Source organism: Chiloscyllium plagiosum, chromosome 13 (assembly GCF_004010195.1).
Source record: "Chiloscyllium plagiosum isolate BGI_BamShark_2017 chromosome 13, ASM401019v2, whole genome shotgun sequence".
Taxonomy (NCBI): domain Eukaryota; kingdom Metazoa; phylum Chordata; class Chondrichthyes; order Orectolobiformes; family Hemiscylliidae; genus Chiloscyllium; species Chiloscyllium plagiosum.
In genome coordinates this window covers 61,503,482-61,517,027 of record NC_057722.1, presented here as the reverse complement: position 1 = coordinate 61,517,027, position 13,546 = coordinate 61,503,482, and the positions used below count along the sequence as shown (strand labels likewise).

Genomic DNA, 13,546 nt, shown 5'->3' with positions numbered 1-13,546 from the left:
ATGTTTTGGTGAGATTACAATTTGAGCATGTTGTGCCATTTTGGACATCTCAATCATAAAATTGATATTCAAACCATTCAGAGTGGATTCAGTGGAGGAAAGCAAGATTGGAACTTAATGGTTATGAGGAGAGGTGAGATACTAGGGCTATTGCCGCAGCACCAAAGGAGGTCAGGAGGAGAGATATTGGAGTTTTTTTTTTAAAACCATGAACGGAATTACTAAGATTCAGTTCAAAGTGCAGACTCTCTGGCTGATGAGTCAATGACAAGATCCCCACAGGATTAGATTATTTACAGTACTGAAATAGGCCCTTCGGCCCAACAAATCCACACCAACCCTCCGAAGAGTAACCCACCCAGACCATTCCCCCCTGACTAATGCACCTAACACTATGAGCAATTTAGCATAGCCAATTCAGCTGGCCTGCACATCTCTGGATTGTGGGAGGAAAGCAGAGCACCCGGAGGAAACCCACACAGACACGGGGAGAATGTGCAAACTCCACACAGACAGTCACCTAAGGCGGGAATTGAACCCAGATCCCTGGTGCTGAGAGGCAGCAGTGCTAACCACTGAGCCACCGTGCCACCCAACTTGAAAGTGTTTGCATAAGAATGATGGGTCAGATTTGGACAAGGGGTTTTGGAGCACAGACTACTTCGAGATTTGCTGAGGCAGATATTATTACATTGTTTCAGAGAAAATGAGATGAGTATTAGAAACAAAAGATGACACAGGCAATGGGGAGAGTATGGGGCAATGGCATTATTTTGAGATTGATACGTGGTTACAGGCAAAGCACGGGGCAGGGGGAATCAGTTTGGGGATTAATACAGGGCTATCGGGAGAGAGCATGGCAGTGGGATTGGTTTAGGATTAATACAGCGCTGTGAGAAAGAGTGAGGGAACTGAATTAGTTTCACATTCATCCAGCAAAGTACTAGTACACACAGAATGGGCAGAGTGGCCTCATCCTGTACTGGTAAACCTTTATAACAAACAAACACGAATCCACAAATGGGTAACATATCACAGCAGCCAAATCAAATAAATAGTTCAATTAAAATAGTTTTGCAACTGACACCATAAGTCTTTGAAAAAGGTAAGGACTTACTGCCAGAAATGATGTACGTAACTTGGTTTATATTGACATTAAAAGCTGCAACATTTGCAAGAAATTATTAAATCAAATATCCTATAGCAGTCACCGGGTAAGGACTGTCTCAAACAAAGGAATGCCCCACTCTGCAGAATCACGAAGGTCTCCAGCCTCCTAACTTCATAGAGACCGAAATCCATCAGTTTATGCTATTCCCGTTTGCAAACAATTTATTAAAAGTGACCACAGAACGAGCCATTTGCAGAGCACGCCAGCACTTGCTGTTGGTTCACTTCTAATCTGGTGATCAAAGTGCAACAGATAGGCATCAGGGAAACTATTATTAGAACCAGCCAAATTAAATTTGATTTGTTTGGATAAAAGATCAAAACAAAAAGGTAAAGCGTTAATTCCAGTTTTTTCCTGAGGCTGCAAGCAAGTTTTGTAAGGTACTGTCTGCTCCCCCTCAGAAGCATGAGGAAGAAAGCCAAACAAACCAACAGCTGATGAAACCCAAAAGTCCAGAGTTATTTCGACAGAAACAACCCCCCTCTTTATAATGAATTCTACATGGTGGCAAGAATTGATGGTCTCTTGTTGATTTACACTCAGAAACCAGTCACAGGGACTGCACTAGGAGAGCAGCCTGCTGGAGGCTGAGTAAAGATACTGATTTATTGCCTGTATTTATGTTGAACACTGATAAACCTAGGGGACTTTGCAAAGAATGAATGAAAGATGCAAAATTGGTTTATGAATGTTATATGAGTTACTGGCATTATTTCGAAAAGCTCAAACCTCTGAAAATAAAAATAGCCGCTTCTCATATTACATGTAATTTGAATTGTTAACCCATGTTGGGCAAGAAAACGATAGTTTATATATTTCCTCCAGGGTAAGTCAGAGACCGACTTGACACTGACATTTTTTACAAACCCACTGACTCCCACAGCTACCTGGATTACACCTCTTCCCACCCCACCTCCTGCAAAAATGCCATCCCGTATTCCCAATTCCTCCACCTCTCCTGTATCTGCTCCCAGGGGGACCAGTTCCACCACAGGACACACCAGGTGGCCTCCTTCTTTAGAGATCGCAATTTCCCTTCTCATGTGGTTGAAGTTGCCCTCCAATGCATCTCATCCACATCCCGCACCTCCGCCCTCAAACCCCACCTCTCCAACTGTAACAAGGACAGAACCACCCCCGGTCCTTACTTTCCACCCTACCAACCTTCGCATTAACCATATCATCCGCCGACATTTCTGCCACCTCCAAACGGACCCCACCACCAGGGATATATTTCACTCCCCACCCCTTTCCGCTTTCTGCAAAGACCATTCCCTCTGTGACTACCTGGTCAGGTCCACTCCCACCCTCCCATCCTGGCACCTTCCCCTGCCACCGCAGGAATTGCAAAACCTGCGCCCACACCTGCACCCTCACCTCCATCCAAGGCCCCAAAGGAGCCTTCCACATCCATCAAACTTTCACCTGCACATCCACCAATATCATTTATTGTATCAGTTGCTCCCGATGCAGTCTCCTCTACATTGGGGAGACTGGATGCCTCCTCACAGCGCGCTTCAGGGAACATCTCCAGGACACCTGCACCAACCAACCCCACCACCCCGTGGCCCAACATTTCAACTCCCCCTCCCACTGTGCCGAGGACATGGAGGTCCTGGGCCTCCTTCACTGCCGTTCCCTCACCATCCAACACCTGGAGGAAAAACGCCTCATCTTCTGCCTTGGAACATTTCAACCCCAGAGCATCAATGTGGACTTCAACAGTTTCCTCATTTCCCATTCCCCCACCTCACCACAGTTCCAACCTTTCAGCTCAGCACTGTCCTCATGACCTGTCCTACCTGAACATCGATTTTCCTGCTCCTCGGATGCTGCCTGACCTGCTGTGCTTTTCCAGCACCACTCCGACCTAAACTCTGGTTCCCAGCATCTGCAGTCCTCACCTTTGCCTAAGTCAAAAGACATTCTGGCTGCATCCTTTCCGCAAGTAATTCTATGCATATCTGCCTCTGTCACAGATTCTTCAACTCATCACCCCACATTTACAGGAGGGTTTCCTCAGATACATGCGCACAACTCTCAGCAGTATCACCAGTGGTAATCTGGCAGAAATCAAACTCTTGGCGTTTGAAGATTTTAATGCGAGCAGGGGGTGAAATGAAAATCAGGTAAATGAGGTGATGCGATGGGCAATGTCCCTGTCTAGGACCCACTCCAAAACTTGAATGGCCGGGGAAGATGCATTCATAATGTGGCGAAACAGGCTGAAGATCAGTTTCCAAAATCCTTCCAATTTAAGTCAATGGCAGATGGTATGACTGCAAAAATTTTCAGTGATGGAAAGAAGTTAGAGTTTCTACCAGAAGACCATAAAATTTAGGAGCAGAATTAGACCATTGGGGGTCATCAAGTCAGTTCCACCATTTGATCATGGCCGAAATGTTTCTCAAATCCATTCTCCTGCCTTCTCCCTGTAACCCTTGCTCCCCTCACGAATGAACAACTCTGTCTTAAATACGCTCAATGAAATGGCCTCCACATGCCTCTGCGGCAATCAATGCTACATAACATCCACCCCCGAGCTAAAGTAATTTCCCGTCATGTGGGCTGCAAGGTGGCTCGTAGTTGGCACTGCTGCCTCTCAGCACCAGGGACCCGGGTTCAATCCCACCGTCAAGCAACTCTCTGTGTGGAGTTTGCACGTCCTCCCCGTGTCTGTGTGGGTTTCCTCCTAATGCTCCGGTTTCCTTCCACAGTCCAAAGATGTGCGGGTTAGTTGGACTGACCATGCTAAAATTGGCCCTAGTGTGCAAGGATACACAGGCTAGGTGAATTAGCCATGGGAAATGCAAAGTTACATGGTTAGAGTAGATGGATGGGTCTGGGTGGGATGATCTTTGGAGGTTTGGTGTGGACTCAATGGGTCAAATGGCCTGCTTCCACACTGTGGGGATTCTATGATTCACTGCTCAGTTTGAAAGTGTTGTCCCTTCACTCTGAGGCTGTGTTCATGGGTCTTAGCCTCTCCTAGTAGTGAAAATATCTTCTCACTCTCAGTATTCTATAATTTTCAAACAGATTTCCCCTCACCCTTCTAAACTCCACTGAGTACAGACCCAGAGTCCTCAACCACTCCTCATACGATAAGCCCTTCATCCCCATGATCATCCTTGTGAATGTCCGCTGAACCTACGCATACTTCCTTGGATATGGGGCACAACACTGCTCACAATTTTCTAAATGCAATCTGACCAGAGCCTTATACAGCCTCAGTAATACATCTCTGCTCTTGTATTCTAGCCCACTCGCAATAAATGTTAACATTGCATTTGCCCTCCTAACTACCAAGTACACCTGCATGTTAACTTGAAGAGGACTAGGACTCCTAAGTCACTTTATGCTTCAGATTTGTAAAGCCTTTCCTCATTTAGAAAATAGTCAATTTCTCTATTCTTCCTACCAAAGTGCATAATTTCACACTTTCCCACATTGCATTCCATCTGCCACTTCATTTCTCAATCTCCTAGATTGTCCAAGTCCTTCTGCAGCTTCCCCACTTCCTCAACACTACCTGTCCCTCCATCCACCTATCTTTGTTCCTTCTGCAAACTTAGCAACAATGGCCTGAGTTCTTTCATCCAGATCATTAATGTATAATGTGAATAGTTGTGGTCCCAACACTGAAGCCTGTGGAACTCCACTAATCACCGGCTGCCATGCTGTAAAAGACCCTTTTATGCCTCCTCTCTGCCTTCTGTCAGTCAGACAATGTTCCATCCATGTCAGTATCCTACCACAACCATGGGCTTTTATCTTATTTAGCAGCCTCCTATATGGCACCTTGCCAAAGGCCTTCTTGAAATCCAAATAGATCACGTCCACTTGCTCATTATCTCTTTAAGGAGTTCTAACAGATTTGTCAGACATGACTTCCCCTTTTACCTCATTTACCACCTTCTGAGAAAAAGAATAGGAAGTGACATCACCATAAGAAATGATATAATCACAGGAAATGATATCACCAACCCAAGGAAATCTAAACACATAAATAGAAAGCGGGTCACTAACACCAGTGCTTCACCAGAGGCTCACTGGTGATGTTACTGAGTATAGTGATGAAACATGGACTCTAACATTTTACCAATGACTGAGGTCAGGCTAACTAGTTTACAGTTTCATTTTTTCTGCTTGCCCCCCCACCCCTTATTAAGCACGGACGTTACATTCACTATTTTCTCTGGGACTCTCCATCACTATCCATAGGTTCAACCTGCACAAATACCTGTAACAGCACATGCTGCCACTTCATGGATAGTGTGGACGAGATTGATACGTACAGCATAAGGTTCAATCCCTGGTCCAGCTGGGATGACTTCAGGAACTGCCTCCTTGCCCTCTCCAAGATGGAGACCATAGCACAATGGATCAGCTCTGGCTTTGAGCAATGAATGATGAAAAGGAAAGTTAAGGTGGGATCTGCAAAGGACTGAAATTCTGCTTCACCAGGTCCCCACCCTGACAGAGAAGGTGGAAAAATCATCTCCCCATTATTCACAGGCTGGATAAAAGATCAGATTGGAATGGGAAGAATCACCTTGACTATTTCCTGTGATCTGTGCTGCCACAGAGTATCATTCATTGCTCTTTAGGTTGTAGAAATACAAAAGTCCTCAATTCACAGACTGAAATTCTCCTCTGTTAGAGGGAATGTTGAATCATTCCTGGAATATTTGATCAGGACAGCATAGAGGAAGTTTTACCTTGTATCGAGCTCAATGCTATACCTGTCCTCAGAGTGATGGGGACAGTGCAGAGGAGGCTGTAGTCTACAACCAACTCTATGCTGTATTTGGCCTGTGATTGTTTAATGGAGTCAGTGTTTGGGTCTAAATTCCTCTCCAGACATGAAGACATAATCCATGATGACATTGCCAATGCAACATCGGGGACATTCTGCACTGTCAGAGATACTGTCATTCAAGTCAGCTTGAAAGTCAAGGCACCATCTGCCTTCTCAAATACACAGCAAAGATAGCAGATGAGAGTCTGCTAGATTCAATACGGTAGCTTGCTTTCTCTCCATGGATGCTGCCTGACCCGCTGTCGTCTCCAGGAGATTTTGTTTTCAATAAAGATTGTACAATGTTATTTTACCAACGGCGTGGTTGTCCCTGACTTCTCCATGTTCCAAAATTTAACACCCAACATCACTAATCTGTTACCACATTTCTATTTGTGGGATCTTGCTGTGTGCAAATTGGTTGCTTCATTACAACAGTGACAACACTTCACACTATGCTTCATTAGCTGGACAGCCTTTTGATGCCCCGAAGGGTGCTACAAAAACGTAGATGTTTCTTTTCTTTGACCTGGGATCTAGTGCCTCTTGCTGGGTGAAATGTGTAAGGCTGAGTGCAGGGCAGGAGTAATCCAACTGTGGAGCACTCTGTCAGTCAAATACAGTCACCGAGACAAAGGGACCAAAGAGAATTAAAGTGCCCCACCCCCTCCCCACTAAGGAGTCGACCACCTCAGGGCGGGATGAAGTGGGCAGCAGAGATAGCGGAAAAAGAAAAGATAGGGGCACCAAAATGTGACTGTATCAAAATTCTTCTTGGAGAAAAATGGGAAATTCCAATGTCCTGTCACAACCCCCTGTGGGAATTGTAGCAGAAATGCTCTGGGAGAGTTCCAGCCCTTTGTCAACTAATAATCACATGATACCTTTTAAAATTCAGTGCTGTCTATCCATAGACCCCCATTCCAAAATTAATCCAACCCCTCAGGATTAACCTCAAAGACAGGCATTCCAACCTCACTGCCTTCAATAATCCTGGCACTGACTCAAGACACAAATATTTCTGGAAGCAAGATTCATATTAATATTTTCAATTTTTTTATTAGAGGCCCTCACTGTACAATTTTCTCCCTTTCCCCCTTGTCCTGTTACGTTTTAATCGATTTCCTTGTTCGCTTTTCACACACTACGAAAAAGAACTTTTCCAAGTTTTGCCAAGTCTGGAGAGACTGGGGACGTGGAAGGGCTGAAACTGATCACAATGAACGAACTTGTTTGAAACTGACTTGGAAATTGACAGGGAAACTAGCGATACACTGGAAAATCTACAAATGCAAGACACATTGGAAATACTGTAGTCCTTTTTAGGCGGGGGGGGGGGGGGGGGGGGGGACAAAAAAAGAGTTCCGTGAATGTAACAGATTCCATCACAGACACAAAGAACGACCTGAGCCGCTGGGGTTGGCTGGAATGGGAGGAGTAAAATAACAGGTCCAGAAAAAAAGATACATATTTATATTTTAGATGAACTTTTTCAAACTTCTCATTATAATGCAGACTTTTTACCAGCCAAGAACGACAGCTCATTTGTATGCAACTTAAAAGGAGGGGGAATCAACATATTTTCAATTCATTTCAGACCCCTGCCTGTCTCTATTCCTCCAATATGTCCCATAGATCCAGATTTTTTTTAATGCTCTAGGCTGTAGATTTTGGATGTGACTGCCAGCCACACCTGATGCTATCTGGATAAAGTCTCAATTCCCGTCTCTCCCTAGACTAGTTCTCTCCTGCCGTCTGCAATTGTAGTCTAACCTTAAAGCAGTCTGTGATCCTCAGCACAATTCCTCTCCGTGACTTTCCAATTGGGCTTTTTACAAATTAACACAACAAAAACACAAAAAAATCGTATTTCTTTCCTCTGCCCTTTTTATATTTGAGGATTTTTTTGGGGGGAGGGAGGAAGCTGCACTTCATGAGGTTTTGTTTTCATTCGTGCAGATGAGAGAAAGAAACAGCAAAAATAAAATAGCAATTTCTGTTTAAAACGGCACACGAGCACTTCGACTTTGACCCATGCGACCTCTGACTCACAGACTCTTATAGAAGCTGAAATTTACACAGGTCTCCCAGTTTATTCCCTTTGTCAATTCACCTCCCCCCCCCCCCACACACACATACACAAACACCACCTTCCCCCCCTCCTCGGGAATTAGGAGAGTCTGACTGGAATGCGAGGCTACGATGGGAAAGCAGTAACTGTGAGGCAGACACTGCATTTTCCTTTGCAAAATATTTTTAAGTTTTGTTTTCAAATAGAATCAATCGGCAAATGGAAGGCGAGGGATCGAGAAAAAAAAACAATTAACACATGTTGAAAAATCTCATGACGTTTGCCAAGATGTTCTTTTTCCCCCCTCAAGTCGAGTGATTTATAATTTTAGCAAAAATCAACGTTTTCTTACTGCCGACCCCCCCTTCCCCCCCCCCCCCCCCCCACAACCAATCAATACTATAAGTAGATGCATCCCTTCTCCAGCCAATCAGTGTGAAATGCTTTCTGCTAGTTACCCAAAACAAATGCTCCAAAACACGCCCACATTCCATACATGTACAATGCCGGGTTTCCCCACACGTGTGGTCCCTGCCTCAGGGATTGTGGGAGTTGTTGTCCCCCCCCCCCACCCCATCCAAAACGGGGTCGAGCTACGGGCTCACAGAAACGTTTACTGTCTGCACTCACCCGGGGGTAAAGAAATCCAAACCTCATTTCACTGCAAAAGCTGGGGACAGAGTGAAAAAGGATGTGAATTTCAGCCTCTCTCCCTCCGCCACCGTCATCCCCCGTGGAGTTTCTCTTTCAGAAGCGCCTTACCTCTTAATTTAGACTCTTGTGTGTGTGTGTTTCCCCCTCGCTTGCAAAGCCCTGTGCTACTCCAGCAAGCATTAAATGCCCTCAGTTACAAATCCCTTTGCTCAGAATCGGGAGACTGGCGAACAGAGGAGCTCTCGCCATGTTACTGTCTTCTGGTTATACATTGCACCAGTTACTGCTCACATCTACCGTATTCAGGCTAATAGACATTCAACCTTGAAGACAAACAGACATTCCCACTGCTCTCCCCCCGCCTCCTGCAAGACAGTTCGTACTTGTGGCTGCCCGGTTTCCTATTCCTGGAGGGATCGTTAAACTGACTGCCCCCTCCCCTCCCAAAAGCAGCAGAAAAGGAAGATAAATTCATCGGCTGGGTTTCGCCCTGTGGGGTCGCACCTTTTGAGAGAAGGGGGAAGCATTCAGAGACCAGGAGGGAATCGCACACAGCAGATACACTACATTCCTTGTCCCGCCCCTCCCCCTGTCTCTTGGCTGCGATCCGCCCCTTCTCGGCCCGAATGGCCGCTGGTCGGCTATTCGACCACGGGAGTCTTCACGCGGAGTTCCCATCCTTTGTTCAGCTGAGGACCTTGGGGGGGTAGGGGGTCGTTATGGCAATCACTGGGTGACATGGAGGGCGGGGTCAGTGTTTCATTGACAGATTGAAATCACGGTTAGCCTGGAGACTGAGACTGTCCACCGGGAGAGGCAATCTGCCGGAGAAGGAATGGGGGGAAGGCCGTGAGACCAGGGATCAATCTGTCTTCTACGGTGTGCCACTGCTTTGAATAAGAGCAGGGGAGGGGAGTGTTCTCTGAGTGACCTGGGTTAACATTCACCTAACATCCCTAAAGCCAATCTCAATTGGTCTTCAACAGTACAACATTGAAAAGGCAGCTGGATGGTTTTATGAATAGGAAGAGTATAGAGAGAGATGGGCCAAATGGATCTAGATTAGTTTAAGATATCTGCTCAGCGTGGACGAGTTAGTCCGTAGCGTCTGTTTCCGTGCTGTACAGCTCACTGACGCTATGCTGTCACAGGAGCTTGCTGTCCACAAACTGGCTTCCTTGTGTCACAAGTTATATATGTACTGTCACCAATAATTTCTTGGTACACTTTCCACACATGGTGCAGTGTGGATGAGGATGGCCACCTTCTGGTCTAACTAGAAGAGTCTCTGGAAGGAAACAAGATATCATTTATTGGACCTTTCCAACTATTTACAAGGTACAAGGATATGGTATATATATTTTGAGGCAGACTGTTAAGAGAAATCTGGCTTTGGTCTGAGTTCTTCAAGATCCACAGTTGCTCTCCCCTCCAGTTCTCAGTGGGGGTGATGGAGTTCAATCAGGATTAACCCTTTCAGACCTTTCAGGCCCTTTACACAGCAGTGACACTTTCTTTCGTTGTTCTATGCTCCAAAGTGCAATTACACACAACTGAGTGCCTTTCCCACCACCAAAATCACCCTGACTTTTTTTTTGCATTTTTTAAAATCTTCTATCCACCACCAATAAAAACACCCATGTCGCCAATTCAGTATTTACAAGCGAAGCCCAGTATGGACAATGCAAACCATCAAAAGGGAAGGGGTGACTACACTTTTCAAAGAGCTTCAGGCTGTGGAATGATTTGTAAGGTCCACAAACCACAAGTGGTGCTACAGAAATGCAAGTTCTTCATTTCATGAGTTTTCAGTTTTCACTGCTGATTAATGAAAGAGCCTATTGTCTCAGCCAATGTCAGTCCTTTACATCAAGATTTTAACACAGTGCTTAAAAGTAAGACCTTTTCCTCTACTTTCATGGCTGTTGTGTGAAATTTGCTATTCAGGTCAAGAAGATGTGACATTTGACTACTGACCTATGCTGTGTTAATGGCTCCCAGTAGGCCTGCTCCAATTGGCTTCACACTTGCCTGAGTTAAAGATTAAATATTGACCAGGATTTCTGTTCTTGGGTGATGGTCTTCCTAGCAACTAAATACATCTCAACCCCAGAGACAAACAGGATCAGGTATAATATGACGAGCTTCAGTTCTCACATACTTTAAAATTCAAACTGTTGATCATTTCTTTAAATCTAAAAAAATCTTGATCAGAAGAATTCTCTTTCAGGACACATCCATCTTTCCTAAAATTACACACCTCAGAAGAAGCCATTTGGTCCATCATGCTATCCAATGAGTTCCATTTACTTTACCTTTTCCCCCAACGACTGGAAAATCTTCCTCTTTTCAAGTATTTACCTAGTTCCCTTTTGAAAGTTATGACTGAATCCGCTTCCACTGCCCTTTCAGACAGTGCATTCCAGTTCACAACACGTTGTGTGAAAAAGCAAATTCTCATCATCCTACAATTCTTTCACTAGTCTTAAATCAGTTTCTGTCTGGTTACTGGACAGTTTATTTTTCTATTTACTGTCAAACTCCTTCATGATATTTGATATCTCTATTAAATTTCCCCCTAACCTCTTCTACTGGAAGGGAGAACAATCCCAGTTTCTTGTTCTGCCTGGGATAGTGGTGGAGTTGGATTCCATAGGAAGTTTCAAAGGAGAGCAGGATAATTGAAGTCCTTCATCATGAGGGCTATTCTATTAAAATTTCTTCTCAGTTCTTTTGAGATTGTCCACCCCCTTCTCTGTGGACTTATCAATATGATACAGTTCCCCAGGTAATGGATGAATACAGCACAAAACGTGAGACCATTTTCAGCTGTTTCATCAATGACCTTCCCCTCATCATAAGGCCTTAAGTCAGGATGTTCATTGGTGTTTACACAATGTTCAACATCATTCAATGCTCAGATACTGAAGCAGTCCATGTTCAAATGCAGCAAGACTTGGATAATATTCAGATTTAGACTGATGAGTAGCAAGTAACATTCGCACTACTTGTGCCAGACTATGACCATTGGTATGAGGAAAGGTTAAAAAGACTAGGATTGTTTTCACTGGAAAGACGGAGGCTGAGAGGAGACCTGATAGAGGTCTACAAAATAATGAGAGGCATAGATAGGGTGGATAGTCGGAGGTTTTTTCCCAGGGTTGAAGTTTCAGTTGCAAGGAGGCACAGGTTCAAGGTCAGAGGGGGAAAGTTTAAGGGAAATGTGCGAGAGACGTTTTTCGCACCAAGAGTAGTAGGAGCCTGGAACACACTGCTGGAAGAGATAGTGGAAGCTGGCATGTGGGTGACCTTTAAGAGGCATCTGGATGGTTACGTGAATAGAGAGGGAACAGAGGGACAGGGAACGAATAAGGGCAGAAGTTTTTTTTTTAGTTTAGCTCGAGCATAATGATTGGCATGGGCTTGGTGGGCCAAAGGGCCTGTCCCTGTGCTATACGTTTCTTTTGCTCTTTTGTTCTGTCTCCATCAGGAGACAATCTATCCATTGATCCTTGACATTCAGCATCATCACAATCAATGAATGCCCTAAGGATTACCAATGACCAGAAACTGAACTGGACTAGCCATATAAATGCAGTGGCTATGAGAGCTTAGGTATCCTGCAAGAAGCAATTTACCTACTGACTCACCAACACCTGCCAGAAATATACTGCCTGATGGAAGTGGATTCCATAGGAAGTTTCAAAGGCAAGCAGGATATGTATTTGCAAGTGATGAATTAGAAGTCTACCGACTTAGTTTTGGAGAATGAGACAAGCTGGTATGGACACAAAGGGTCGAATGGCCTCCTCTGTATTGTAAATTCGATGACAATCTTGGAATTTTCCCCCATTGTGGGTCTATCTACAGAACACGGACTGTAGCAGTTCAAGAAGGCAGCTCACCATCATCTTCTCAAGGGAAGTTACAATGGACAATAAATGCTAATCCAGCCTGGAAAAGCCCACATCCCATGAACGAAGCAAAAGAAAACATAGAGGACGGCTCTCAGGATTCTTAAGGAAGGGAAAGGTCTTTTAATCAGTTCAGTCCAAGGCCTCAGTTTTGTAACTGGTCTCCTCCACCAAATACTTACTCATCTTTTAGAGGAAGCAGTAAATTAGGGGCAAAAGGAAAATACCATAGATATGGGACATCTGAAATAAGGATAAACAGAACATGCTGCAAAACTGCAACAGATCAATCAGCACTGTGGGAAGAGACAGTTCTGAAGAAAGATTGACACATTAAAAGAACTCAGGGCATTAATTTGAAGAGTTCTCCCTGTGGTCCTTAACAATATGCGTCCTTCAAACAACATCACTAAAAATAGGTTGGCTGGTCACCATCACATTGCTTTTTGAGGGATCTTGCTGTGTACAATATTTCTGCCATTTTTCCAATTTTACAATGGTGACAGGACTTGACAAATACTTCCAAAAACCCCCAAAGTGCTTCAGGCTGTCTGGAGCTGTGAAGGACACTATGGAAATGCAAACTGTTCATTCTTTTAATAATTCAGAGATGATGCACTTAATTCCTACAGTTGGGTCATTTGAATTCAACTGGAAGTAAAAATTCACAGGAAAAGTGACATTGATACAGTCAGATTATTGTAAAAATACAACCACTTCAGTCATGTCTTTCTAAAGTCGGAATCTTGCTGTCCTGCCTCACTATGTCCATATAAGTGACTCCAGTCCCACACTGTAGCTGCCTATTATACTCCCTATCTGAAATGGTCCAGTGACCCCCTTAGTTAAACTTGGTGGTTCATTATATATTATAATGTATCCAGGGATGGGTAACCAATACCAAACTCACCTGTGACTCCCACCTCCTAAGAATA

At 44.4% G+C, this 13,546-nt stretch overlaps 1 protein-coding gene across 2 annotated transcripts in view; it reads right to left on the bottom strand.

Annotated features, from left to right (window-relative positions):
- fndc3ba (fibronectin type III domain containing 3Ba) overlaps positions 1-9,016 on the bottom strand; it is a 326,426-nt gene extending 317,410 nt beyond the window's left edge. The window contains exon 1 of one of the 2 annotated variants that reach the window (XM_043702595.1): positions 8,806-9,016. The gene's annotated coding sequence lies outside the window, so the exon portion shown is untranslated. The other variant, XM_043702596.1, reaches the window with a different exon arrangement.
- Positions 9,017-13,546: the final 4,530 nt, after the last annotated feature.